Raw genomic sequence first — 14,489 nt, forward strand, 5'->3', positions numbered from 1 at the left:
CACACACAGTTAACTCCTGTCAAGGAAGACAGTCCTGTTCCATGCTGAGGGAGAACTGTGAACACACAGAGTCAGCCAGTATATACACACACACACTGAGTCAGTCAGTATATATACACACACACGGAGTCAGTCAGTATATATACACACACACACTGAGTCAGTCAGTATATATACACACACTGAGTCAGCCAGTATATACACACACACACACACACTGAGTCAGTCAGTATATATACACACACACGGAGTCAGTCAGTATATATACACACACACACACGGAGTCAGTCAGTTTATATACACACACACTGAGTCAGTCAGTATATATACACACACTGAGTCAGTCAGTATATATACACACACACACTGAGTCAGTCAGTATATATACACACACACACTGAGTCAGTCAGTATATACACACACACACACTGAGTCAGCCAGTATATACACACACACACTGAGTCAGTCAGTATATATACACACACACACTGAGTCAGCCAGTATATATACACACACTGAGTCAGCCAGTATATACACACACACACACTGAGTCAGCCAGTATATATACACACACACACTGAGTCAGCCAGTATATATACACACACACACTGAGTCAGTCAGTATATATACACACACACACTGAGTCAGTCAGTATATATACACACACACACACTGAGTCAGTCAGTATATATACACACACACACACTGAGTCGGTCAGTATATATACACACACTGAGTCAGCCAGTATATACACACACACACTGAGTCAGTCAGTATATATACACACACTGAGTCAGCCAGTATATACACACACACACACACTGAGTCAGCCAGTATATACACACACACACTGAGTTCAGCCAGTATATATACACACACACTGAGTCAGTCAGTTTATATACACACACACTGAGTCAGTCAGTATATATACACACACACTGAGTCAGTCAGTATATATACACACACACACTGAGTCAGTCAGTATATATACACACACACACACACACTGAGTCAGTCAGTATATATACACACACACACTGAGTCAGTCAGTATATACACACACACACTGAGTCAGCCAGTAAATATATACACACACACGGAGGGAGTCAGTATATATACACACACACACTGAGTCAGTCAGTATATATACACACACACTGAGTCAGTCAGTATATACACACACACACACACTGAGTGAGTCAGTGTATATACACACACACACACACTGAGTCAGTATATACACACACACACACAGAGTCAGTCAGTGTATATACACACACACACTGAGTCAGTCAGTATATACACACACACACACACAGAGTCAGTCAGTGTATATACACACACACCGAGTCAGTCAGTATATACACACACACATTGAGTCAGTCAGTATATACACACACACACTGAGTCAGTCAGTATATACACACACACACTGAGTCAGTCCGTATATATATACACACACTGAGTCAGTCCGTATATATATACACACACACACACTGAGTCAGTCAGTATATATATATACACACACACACACACACTGAGTCAGTCAGTATATACACACACACACACACTGAGTCAGTCAGTATATACACACACACACACTGAGTCAGTCAGTATATACACACACACACTGAGTCAGTCAGTATATACACACAATCACTGAGTCAGTCAGTATATACACACACACACTGAGTCAGTCAGTACACACACACACACTGAGTCAGCCAGTATATATACACACACACTGAGGGAGTCAGTATATATACACACACACTGAGGGAGTCAGTATATATACACACACACACTGAGTCAGTCAGTATATATACACACACACACTGAGTCAGTCAGTATATATACACACACACACACTGAGTCAGTCAGTATATATACACACACACTGAGTCAGCCAGTATATATACACACACACACACACTGAGTCAGTATATATACACACACACTGAGTCAGTCAGTATATATATACACACACACACTGAGTCAGTCAGTATATATACACACACACACTGAGTCAGTCAGTATATATACACACACACACACACTGAGTCAGTCAGTATATACACACACACACTGAGTCAGTCAGTATATACACACACACACACTGAGTCAGTCAGTATATACACACACACACTGAGTCAGTCAGTGTATATACACACACACACTGAGTCAGTCAGTATATACACACACACACACACACACACACACACACACACACACACTGAGTCAGTATATATACACACACACACTGAGTCAGTCAGTGTATATACACACACACACACACACACACACACACACTGAGTCAGTCAGTATATACACACACACACTGAGTCAGTCAGTATATACACACCCTGAGTCAGCCAGTATATATACACACACACTGAGTCAGTCAGTATATATACACACACACACACTGAGTCAGCCAGTATATATACACACATACCGAGTCAGCCAGTATATACACACACACACACTGAGTCAGTCAGTATAAATACACACACACACTGAGTCAGTCAGTATATATACACACACACTGAGTCAGTCAGTATATACACACACACACACTGAGTCAGCCAGTATATACACACACACACTGAGTCAGCCAGTATATACACACACACACTGAGTCAGCCAGTATATACACACACACACTGAGTCAGCCAGTATATACACACACACACTGAGTCAGCCAGTATATACACACACACACTGAGTCAGTCAGTATATACACACACACACTGAGTCAGCCAGTATATACACACACACACTGAGTCAGCCAGTATATATACACACACACTGAGTCAGTCAGTATATATACACACACACTGAGTCAGTCAGTATATATACACACACACTGAGTCAGTCAGTATATATACACACACACTGAGTCAGTCAGTATATACACACACACACTGAGTCAGCCAGTATATATATACACACACACACTGAGGGAGTCAGTATATACACACACACACACTGAGTGAGTCAGTATATATACACACACACTGAGTCAGTCAGTATATACACACACACACACTGAGTCAGTCAGTATATACACAAACACACACTGAGTCAGCCAGTATATATACATACACACACTGAGTCAGTCAGTATATACACACACACACACTGAGTCAGTCAGTATATACACACACACACACTGAGTCAGCCAGTATATATACACACACACACACTGAGTCAGTCAGTATATATACACACACACACTGAGTCAGTCAGTATATATACACACACACACACTGAGTCAGTCAGTATATATACACACACACACACACACTGAGTCAGTCAGTATATATACACACACACACACACTGAGTCAGTCAGTATATATACACACACACACACACTGAGTCAGTCAGTAATATACACACACACACACTGAGTCAGTCAGTATAATACACACACACACTGAGTGAGTCAGTATATACACACACACACACTGAGTGAGTCAGTGTATATACACACACACACACTGAGTCAGTCAGTATATACACACACACACTGAGTCAGTCAGTATATATACACACACACACTGAGTCAGCCAGTAAATATATACACACACACGGAGGGAGTCAGTATATATACACACACACTGAGTCAGTCAGTATATACACACACACACACACTGAGTGAGTCAGTGTATATACACACACACACACACTGAGTCAGTATATACACACACACACACAGAGTCAGTCAGTGTATATACACACACACACTGAGTCAGTCAGTATATACACACACACACAGAGTCAGTCAGTGTATATACACACACACCGAGTCAGTCAGTATATACACACACACATTGAGTCAGTCAGTATATACACACACACACTGAGTCAGTCAGTATATACACACACACACTGAGTCAGTCCGTATATATATACACACACTGAGTCAGTCCGTATATATATACACACACACACACTGAGTCAGTCAGTATATATATATACACACACACACACACACACTGAGTCAGTCAGTATATACACACACACACACACACTGAGTCAGTCAGTATATACACACACACACACTGAGTCAGTCAGTATATACACACACACACTGAGTCAGTCAGTATATACACACACACACTGAGTCAGTCAGTATATACACACACACACACACACTGAGTCAGTCAGTACACACACACACACTGAGTCAGCCAGTATATATACACACACACTGAGGGAGTCAGTATATATACACACACACTGAGGGAGTCAGTATATATACACACACACACTGAGTCAGTCAGTATATATACACACACACACTGAGTCAGTCAGTATATATACACACACACTGAGTCAGCCAGTATATATACACACACACACTGAGTCAGTATATATACACACACACTGAGTCAGTCAGTATATATATACACACACACACACTGAGTCAGTCAGTATATATACACACACACACTGAGTCAGTCAGTATATATACACACACACACACACTGAGTCAGTCAGTATATACACACACACACTGAGTCAGTCAGTATATACACACACACACACTGAGTCAGTCAGTATATACACACACACACTGAGTCAGTCAGTGTATATACACACACACACTGAGTCAGTCAGTATATACACACACACACACACACACACACACACACACACACACACTGAGTCAGTATATATACACACACACACTGAGTCAGTCAGTGTATATACACACACACACACACACTGAGTCAGTCAGTATATACACACACACACTGAGTCAGTCAGTATATACACACCCTGAGTCAGCCAGTATATATACACACACACTGAGTCAGTCAGTATATATACACACACACACACTGAGTCAGCCAGTATATATACACACATACCGAGTCAGCCAGTATATATATATATATATATATATAGACACACACTGAGGGAGTCAGTATATACACACACACACACACACACACACACACACACACACACTGAGTCAGTATATATACACACACACACTGAGTCAGTCAGTATAAATACACACACACACTGAGTCAGCCAGTATATACACACACACACACTGAGTCAGCCAGTATATACACACACACACTGAGTCAGCCAGTATATACACACACACACTGAGTCAGTCAGTATATACACACACACACACTGAGTCAGCCAGTATATACACACACACACTGAGTCAGCCAGTATATATACACACACACTGAGTCAGTCAGTATATATACACACACACTGAGTCAGTCAGTATATATACACACACACTGAGTCAGCCAGTATATATATACACACACACACTGAGGGAGTCAGTATATACACACACACACACTGAGTGAGTCAGTATATATACACACACACACTGAGTCAGTCAGTATATACACACACACACACTGAGTCAGTCAGTATATACACAAACACACACTGAGTCAGCCAGTATATATACACACACACACTGAGTCAGTCAGTATATATACACACACACACACTGAGTCAGTCAGTATATATATACACACACACACACACTGAGTCAGTCAGTATATATACACACACACACACACTGAGTCAGTCAGTATATACACACACACACACTGAGTCAGTCAGTATATACACACACACACTGAGTGAGTCAGTATATACACACACACACACTGAGTGAGTCAGTATATATACACACACACTGAGTCAGCCAGTATATACACACACACACACTGAGTCAGTCAGTATATACACACACACACTGAGTCAGTCAGTATATATACACACACACACTGAGTCAGTCAGTATATATACACACACACACTGAGTCAGTCAGTATATACACACACACACACTGAGTCAGTCAGTATATATACACACACACACACACACTGAGTCAGTCAGTATATACACACACACACACACACTGAGTCAGTCAGTATATATACACACACACACACACTGAGTCAGTCAGTATATATACACACACACACTGAGTCAGTCAGTATATATACACACACACACTGAGTCAGTCAGTATATATACACACACACACACTGAGTCAGTCAGTATATATACACACACACACTGAGTCAGTCAGTATATATACACACACACACTGAGTCAGTCAGTATATATACACACACACACTGAGTCAGTCAGTATATATACACACACACACACTGAGTCAGTCAGTATATATACACACACACACTGAGTCAGTCAGTATATATACACACACACACTGAGTCAGTCAGTATATACACACACACACTGAGTCAGCCAGTATATATATATATATACACACACACACTGAGTCAGTCAGTATATACACACACACACACGGAGTCAGCGGAACGTACCTGAGGTATTCCATAGTTCCTCATGTTCTTGACGACGTCCCAGGTGGCATTGCTACTTCCGTAACCCCAGCGACAGAGATGGTAGCCCAGCGCCCAGTAGACCGGCATGGCGGGGTAACCTGACAGAGATGACGGCGAGAATCAGACAGTGACGGCTTCCAAGGACACGAGGAAGAAATAGGTCCTTATCTTTCTGTAGACTGACCTACGACCTCCAAATACTGTCCAATCACAGAGGTCGGATCGGGACCCAGAAAGACGTAGAAGTCCAGGATCCCACCGATGGTACGCCAGGTGATGGCAGGGCCCGGCTGGAGGACCACGTCTACAGAACCAACATCCACAGAGCATTCATAAACAAGCCATAAAGACCACACAGCATCACTCAGACATCAATGGAGATTGAAGATACTGAACGTAAAAGGTGGTTGAAATGGAACAGGCCAGCGCCTGACCCATCACGTCCCAGTAAACAGGAGCTAGAGTAAAGATAGTAATGGTAGTAATGGGACGTGGCCACTTACCCATCGTGTCCCAGTAATCAGGAGCTAGAGTAAAGGTAGTAACGGTAGTAATGGGACGTGGCCACTTACCCATCGTGTCCCAGTAATCAGGAGCTAGAGTTAAGGTAGTAATGGTTGAAATGGAACAGGCCAGCGCTTGACCCATCGTGTCCCAGTAAACAGGAGCTAGAGTAAAGGTAGTAATGGTAGTAATGGGACGTGGCCACTTACCCATCGTGTCCCAGTAATCAGGAGCTAGAGTAAAGGTAGTAACGGTAGTAATGGGACGTGGCCACTTACCCATCGTGTCCCAGTAATCAGGAGCTAGAGTTAAGGTAGTAATGGTTGAAATGGAACAGGCCAGCGCCTGACCCATCGTGTCCCAGTAAACAGGAGCTAGAGTAAAGGTAGTAATGGTAGTAATGGGACGTGGCCACAGACCCATCATGTCCCAGTAAACAGGAGCTAGAGTAAAGGTAGTAATGGTAGTAATGGGACGTGGCCACAGACCCATCATGTCCCAGTAAACAGGAGCTAGAGTAAAGGTAGTAACGGTAGTAATGGGACGTGTCCACTGACCCATCGTGTCCCAGTAAACAGGAGCTAGAGTAAAGGTAGTAATGGTAGTAATGGAACAGGCCAGCGCCTGACCCATCACGTCCCAGTAAACAGGAGCTAGAGTAAAGGTAGTAATGGAACAGGCCAGCGCCTGACCCATCGTGTCCCAGTAAACAGGAGCTAGAGTAAAGGTAGTAATGGTAGAAATGGGACGTGTCCACTGACCCATCATGTCCCAGGTAAACAGGAGCTAGAGTAAAGGTAGTAATGGTAGAAATGGGACGTGGCCACTGACCCATCGCGTTGCTGTTGAGCAGGAAGAATCCATGTGCTGTCCCCGTCCCTCCCTCATCCATCGCCAGGTAGAAGGGATGAACCCCGTACAGGTTAGTCAGCTCCTACAGACACAGGATATAGAATAGAGTCATGGTCAAGTAGAAGGGATGAGGTCCTACAGACACAGGATATAGAATAGAGTCATGGTCAGGTAGAAAGGATGAGGTCCTACAGACACAGGATATAGAATAGAGTCATGGTCAGGTAGAAAGGATGAGGTCCTACAGACACAGGATATAGAATAGAGTCATGGTCAGGTAGAAGGGATGAGGTCCTACAGACACAGGATATAGAATAGTCATGGTCAGGTAGAAGGGATGAGACCGAGACGGTCAATATGTGGTCTGGAGACGGGAGCCGTTACCGTGGGCGCCACGTCTCTAGCCCACATGGTGAGGGTGTTCCAGTGGATGTCGTGTAGGAAGGAGGAGCGGTGTTCTCCCAGCCCATAGATGTACTGACTGGACAGACTGCTGGACAGCTGGAGGAACTGGTCACAGTAGAACAGAGGAGCTACCGTGGTGTTGAGGCTGGGGGGGGGACAACATGAAGACAGACACACAAGCACAGACATTATGTTAAATCAAAAGAAACTATCCCAATTCCCAGATTACTCCAACCAGACTACAGAGAGAGAGAGAGACGGAGAGAGAGAGACAGAGAAAGACAGAGAGAGAGAGAGAGTAGAGACTACCGAGAGAGAGTAGAGACTACAGAGAGAGTAGAGACTAGAGAGAGAGACCGAGTGACAGAGTAGAGACTACAGAGAGAGAGAGATGGAGAGAGAGAGACAGACAGAGAGAGTAGAGACTACCGAGAGAGAGTAGAGACTACAGAGAGAGTAGAGACTAGAGAGAGAGAGAGACAGAGAGAGAGTAGAGACTACAGAGAGAAAGACAGAGTAGAGAGTAGAGACTACAGAGAGAGAGAGAGACAGACAGACCGAGTTGAGACTACAGAGAGAGACAGAGAGTAGAAACCACAGAGAGAGAGAGACAGAGAGACAGAGTAGAGACTACAGAGAGAGAGAGACAGAGTAGAGACTACAGAGAGAGACAGAGAGACAGAGTAGAAACCATAGAGAGAGAGAGACAGAGAATAACTCATGCATACAGCACAGCTCCTGTGGAAGTTCTCTTAACGATGATGCCAAACGGCTCATTGGACAGCTCCACAGAGTAGGCGGGACTAGAGGCCTTCTCTGTGGCCTTGGGCACGGCGATTGGCACCTCGAACCGCGACTCAGACGGGTCGGTGATCTGAACATAACAAAAGAGAGATGAATGATATGACGGCCAAAGACCCCAGAGATCTGACACAGGGACTGAATTCATGTGTGTGTGCACTTCTGCCTGTGTGTGTGTGTGTGTGTGTGTGTGTGAGAGCGAGCATTAATGTGTGTCTATACAGTACTTTCATGTGCATCTGTCTGTATTTATGTGTGTGTGAGCATTAATTTGTGTGTGTACAGTACATTCATGTGCGTCAGTATGTATGTATTGGTGTGTGTGTGTGTGTACAGTACATTCATGTGTGTCAGTATGTACAGTGGGGCAAAGAACTTAAAACGATGAGAGAGGCCTGTAATTTTCACCATAGGTACACTTCAACTATGACAGACAAAATGAGAAAAAAAATCCAGAAAATCACATTGTAGGATTTTTAATGAATTTATTTGCAAATTATGATGGAAAATAAGGGACCATTTTTTTCTCATTTTGTCTGTCATAGTTGAAGTGTACCCATGATGAAGATTACAGGCCTCATCTTTTTAAGTGGGAGAACTTGCACAATTGGTGGCTGACTAAATACTTTTTTGCCCCACTGTATGTATTGGTGTATCCTCCCTGCCTCCTCACCCTGACTCGGAGCCTGTTGTCTGTCTCATAGAGGAGCCCCAGCTGTAAGGTCAGAATGTCTTTAGGGTAGTAGGTCTTCACCGTCTTCACCAGAGTTCCCGTCTGACCCAAGTCTGTGGCGTTAACAGACACCAGGGAGTAGGAGGGGAACCCAGGAGGGTAGAAACACCAGGGAACACCGTTCCTCCCCAGGGCAGGGGGGGAGGAGGAGGCAGGGATGAAGCAACAGTTCCTCGCCTCACACAACTCCCTGGTCACCACCACCCCTCTCTCTGGGTAGCAGTCAAACCTCCAGGCCTCTGGGACCACTCCACAAGCCTGGGGCTCTGGTAGGGCTCTACCCCCGTCTCCCCCACCCGTCCCTGGGGAGCCCCTGGGCGGCGGGGCCCTGTGGGGGACGCTGTTGGAGGGGGCTTGGAGCCAGAAGATGGTCACCAGAAGCCAGAGGCCACAGACCAGGAGCAGCAGGGAGCCCAGGGAGATGAGGGCCGTGGTGGCAGAACAGGAGGGCCTCCGGGGCAGCAGGGGGCGCTCTGTCTCCTCTGGGTCCTTCCCCTGAAATCACAACGACAGTTACAGTTTGACTGCAATACGACACAATACTAAACAGTAGAGTACAAGACAGTACAAAACACTGGTGTAGTCTGGGTAAGAACGTGAGCCTTGGCCTGTGCGAGTCAGAACGGCTCATAGGGGCAGGAGCCCATCTCCTGTTTCTGCAGTGTGAGGCAGCTTGATATACAGTACACCCCCTGCAGGGGTGCAGGACACAAGTCAATCACCTGCCAGTCTGTTTCTGCTCTTTTGTAAAAATGCAGGGGTGCAAAGCAGTTGAGGTACTGTACCAGTCAAAGGTTTGGACACAACTACTCATTTAAGAGTTTTTCTTTAATTTTTTACTATTTTCTACATTGTAGAATAAGAGTGAAGACATCAAAACTATGAAATAACACGTATGGAATCATGTCGTAACCAACAACAACAACGTGTTGAACAAATCCAAATATTTGAGATTCTTCAGAGGAGCCACCCTTTGCCTTGATGACAGCTTTGCACACTCTTGGCATTCTCTCAACCAGCCTCACGAGGTAGTCACCTGGAATGCATTTCAATTAACAGGTGTGCCTTGTTAAAAGTTGTTGTTAAAAGTTGCGGAATTTCTTTCCTTCTTAATGCGTTCGAGACAATCAGTCGTGTTGTGACATGGTAGGGTTGGTATACAGAAAAAAGCCCTCTTTGGTAAAAGTCCATATTATGGCAAGAACAGCTCAAATAAGCAATGAGAAACGACAGTCCATCATTACTTTAAGACATGAAGGTCAGTCAATAAGGAACATTTTCAGAACTTTGAAAGTTTCTTCAAGTGCAGTCGCAAAAACCATCAAGCGCTATGATGAAACTGGCTCTCATGAGGACCGCCACTGGAAAGGAAGACCCAGAGGATCAGTTCATTAGAGTTCCCAGCCTCAGATTACAGTCTAAATAAATGCTTCACAGAGTAACAGACATCTCAACATAAACAATATTTTGATTTGTTTAACACCTTTTTGGTTACTACATGATTCCATATGTGTTATTTCATAGTTTTGATGTCTTCACTATTATTCTACAATGTAGACAATTAGTAAAAAAATAAAGAAAAACCCCTTGAATGATTAGGTGTGTCCCAAACTTTTGACTGGTACTGTAGGGTTGGGGTAAAATGTGACTACATGACACTACATTACTATACATGACAGAATCCCACGAGAGTGTCAGGTAGTTCTCACCTCCTCCCGTACAGGAGCCTCCTCTGAAGCAGCAGCGTTGGTGAACTGGACATCCTCTGGGCTCAGTCGCTTATAAGACACCATCTACACAGAGACCAGGACAACGTAGACGGGTGAGGACACTACAGACACAGGTAGCGGCATATTAAACCCAGTGTTTGGTTTACAGATACTGTAAAGACCTGTGTACACACATCTCCAGTAAGCCGACTGGCTAGTAGATTCGACTGTATCATATAGTTAGATAAGATTGCATACATAGCTTCATAAATTGGACATTGCCGAATAGCCTTGCTAGACTTTCGACCCGTAGACAGCCAACACAAGCGGTGCTGTAAATGCCAAAGGTTAATATATCTGGCCACCTCGGCTGGGGATACTAGCTGAGTTGACCTCAACTACACGATATCGTATTACAGGGATTTAATAAACAAAAACTAGGCTATGAAAGTAAGGTTACCTAAACAACGAGCTAGTTAGTATCCCTCTAACTTAGCTTGCGTGCCCGTTTTACCAAAGTATCCACGATAAATGTGTTATTGATTAAACGTCCTCTGCCACATAACACAGGATGGTGAAGGACGAGGCTTTGTGAGGACAGTAAACATTAGCTGGTTAGCCCTGTAGCCAACATTAGGCTTGTTTGAGTTGCTATCTAACGTTAGTTTCCTTGGATACGAGATAAAAGAAAGCGACACCCACGAACGTTTCTTACCTCAGCTGTTTGTTTCGGGTTTTTCACTAATAAAATTAATAATAATAATACACGTTCCCTCGATGTAGGTTTTTTGAAAACGTGTCTAGCATGCCGTCGTCTCTCCTTCCATAAACAAGTTGTTGTTCTCTCAGGCTGCTGTTCTTCTTCGGGGGATTTAACGGCGGTCGGGATTTACCGTTAACGGTGCACTACCGCCACCTACTGTACTGGAGACAGAGAAACGGAAGAACTAAATCAAATCTGACAGCCCTGTGTCTCTTAATTAAATAAAAAATTAAACAAAAGATTGCATACTATATCTGTGGAGGTTCTACCCAGTCAACTCTTTACACTTTGTGCCCAGGCAAGTCCCAGGCAGTGAGGTCAAAGATGGTGGATAAATGATGTCCCACTCAGGCTGTTTCCCAAAAATATTCAGTTCTGTTCTGCTCGACAGGGTGGCTATCCATTTGACACCAATGCATTAGCAGCTAGAGCTAGTCTGCGAAGTTCATTAACCATATATGGACCAGAAAAAAAAATAGGGAGTGGGTTGTCTTGCATTCTCTTCCGTCTCTGCTGAGGTGCGTTGACCGAAAATGGCAGCCTTGCTTGTAGCGCTGTTCGAGTCAAATCAGAGACGGTTAGCGAGCTGAAACATCCGCATCGGGGAATAATTCTAATGTTCAGTATGTGGCAGCACATTAAATGTGTGAACGTCAATATATCAAATAATGTTTTGAAGTGACTTGGTTTCCCTATCAGGCGTAATGACTAATTCAACCGGCTGTTTCCAACCCCAAGACTGGTCAAACAAGGTTTCATCGAGTTTGGGAAACCCTGAGGTAAAGGATGCCCCCCCCCCACCCGATTTGAACATCTCTGGACAGACCTGAAAATAGCTGTGCCGCGATGCTCTCCATCCAACCTGACAGAACTTGAGAGGATCTGCAGAGAAGAATGGGGAGAAACTCCCCAAATACAGGTGTGCCAAGCTTGTAGCGTCATACCCAAGAAGACTCGAGGCTGTAATCGCTGCCAAAGGTGCTTCAACAAAGTACTGAGTAAAGGGTCTGAATACTTATGGAAATGTGATATTTCTGTTTTGTATTTTAATACATTTGTAAAAGAATGTTTTTGCTTTGTCATTGTGATGTCATTATGAGGTATTGTGATGTCATTATGAGGTATTGTGTGTGTGTGTGTAGATTGATGATGAATACTTTCAGAATGCAGTGTATATCATTTTTTTAAAGGTCCGGCTTTAAACTTACTCTTGAAAGTAGTAATAGTAGAATGTACAAAAGGTGCAACGTAGAAATTGGGTAGTTCATCGTTCAGTTCCTCTTGTCTTGTCAGTCATTACAGACCTTAGAGAGATATGTATAACTGGTCTGAAATGTCCGGGTCAACTAGTCCATGACAGCATGGGATAGTTGGTTTTTTAGCACATAGATAACGTTGTAATTTTTATTGTCACTCAAATGAATACATATTAGACATGGTGAATGTTTAGAATTGCAAGAAATTTTTCTTTTAAACAGCAATATTTTCTTTGCACCCCGATGACAAAATGTGTAGAACTGCAGGAAATACACTTTAAACCTGCAAAATCCTCTCCACCACCAAGAGGCGTGTGAACGGTGTGTGTCATGAACAGTGCTGGTGCCCATAGAAATAGACCTGTATCTGATGCTGTCTGGACAGTAGTAGTGTGGCATGAACAGTGCTGGTGCCCATAGAAATTAACCTGTATCTGATGCTGTCTGGACAGTAGTTGTGTGGCATGTCATACCTTTTCTGGCCAGACAGGATCAAATACATGGGCTACATATAGTAAGACAGAGGGGCGCTGTTTCGCTGGCTAGTTTCAGCTGAGAGGAAGAGGCGAAGAGAGAGGGCTCACCCGCTAAAAATATGTCCTCAATAAGTCCAATGCGTTTCTATGTGGCATAATATGCAGACCTAAACTTGTCGCCTGCGTTCCCGCATTTGGGATGACGTTTCACATTGTTTGGGCGGGGACATGAGCATCTCGTCGTTATTTACAGATCTCTGGTTTCAGCCATTCGCTAATTAGAAAGGTAAATTGGCAGCTGCGCAGTTTGGATTCTGGCTTCCCCTAAAGTAAATGGATCTTTTGTTAAAATATTATAATTACTCCTCCTGTCTAAATAAATGCATTCACAATTCATTACCAGACATCTTGACTCAGCCACAGAGAGTCATTACCAGAGAGCTTGACTCAGCCAGAGTCATTACCAGACATCTTGACTCAGTCACAGAGAGTCATTACCAGAGAGCTTGACTCAGCCAGAGTCATTACCAGAGAGGTTGACTCAGTCACAGAGAGTCATTACCAGACATCTTGACTCAGTCACAGAGAGTCATTACCAGAGAGCTTGACTCAGCCACAGAGAG

At 43.8% G+C, this 14,489-nt stretch overlaps 1 pseudogene; it reads right to left on the reverse strand.

Annotated features, from left to right (window-relative positions):
* LOC109880424 (lysosomal alpha-glucosidase-like) overlaps positions 1 to 12,222 on the reverse strand; it is a 43,652-nt pseudogene extending 31,430 nt beyond the window's left edge.
* Between the last annotated feature and the right edge of the window lie 2,267 nt (positions 12,223 to 14,489).

This window comes from Oncorhynchus kisutch, unplaced genomic scaffold (assembly GCF_002021735.2).
Source record: "Oncorhynchus kisutch isolate 150728-3 unplaced genomic scaffold, Okis_V2 scaffold4007, whole genome shotgun sequence".
Taxonomy (NCBI): Eukaryota; Metazoa; Chordata; class Actinopteri; order Salmoniformes; family Salmonidae; genus Oncorhynchus; species Oncorhynchus kisutch.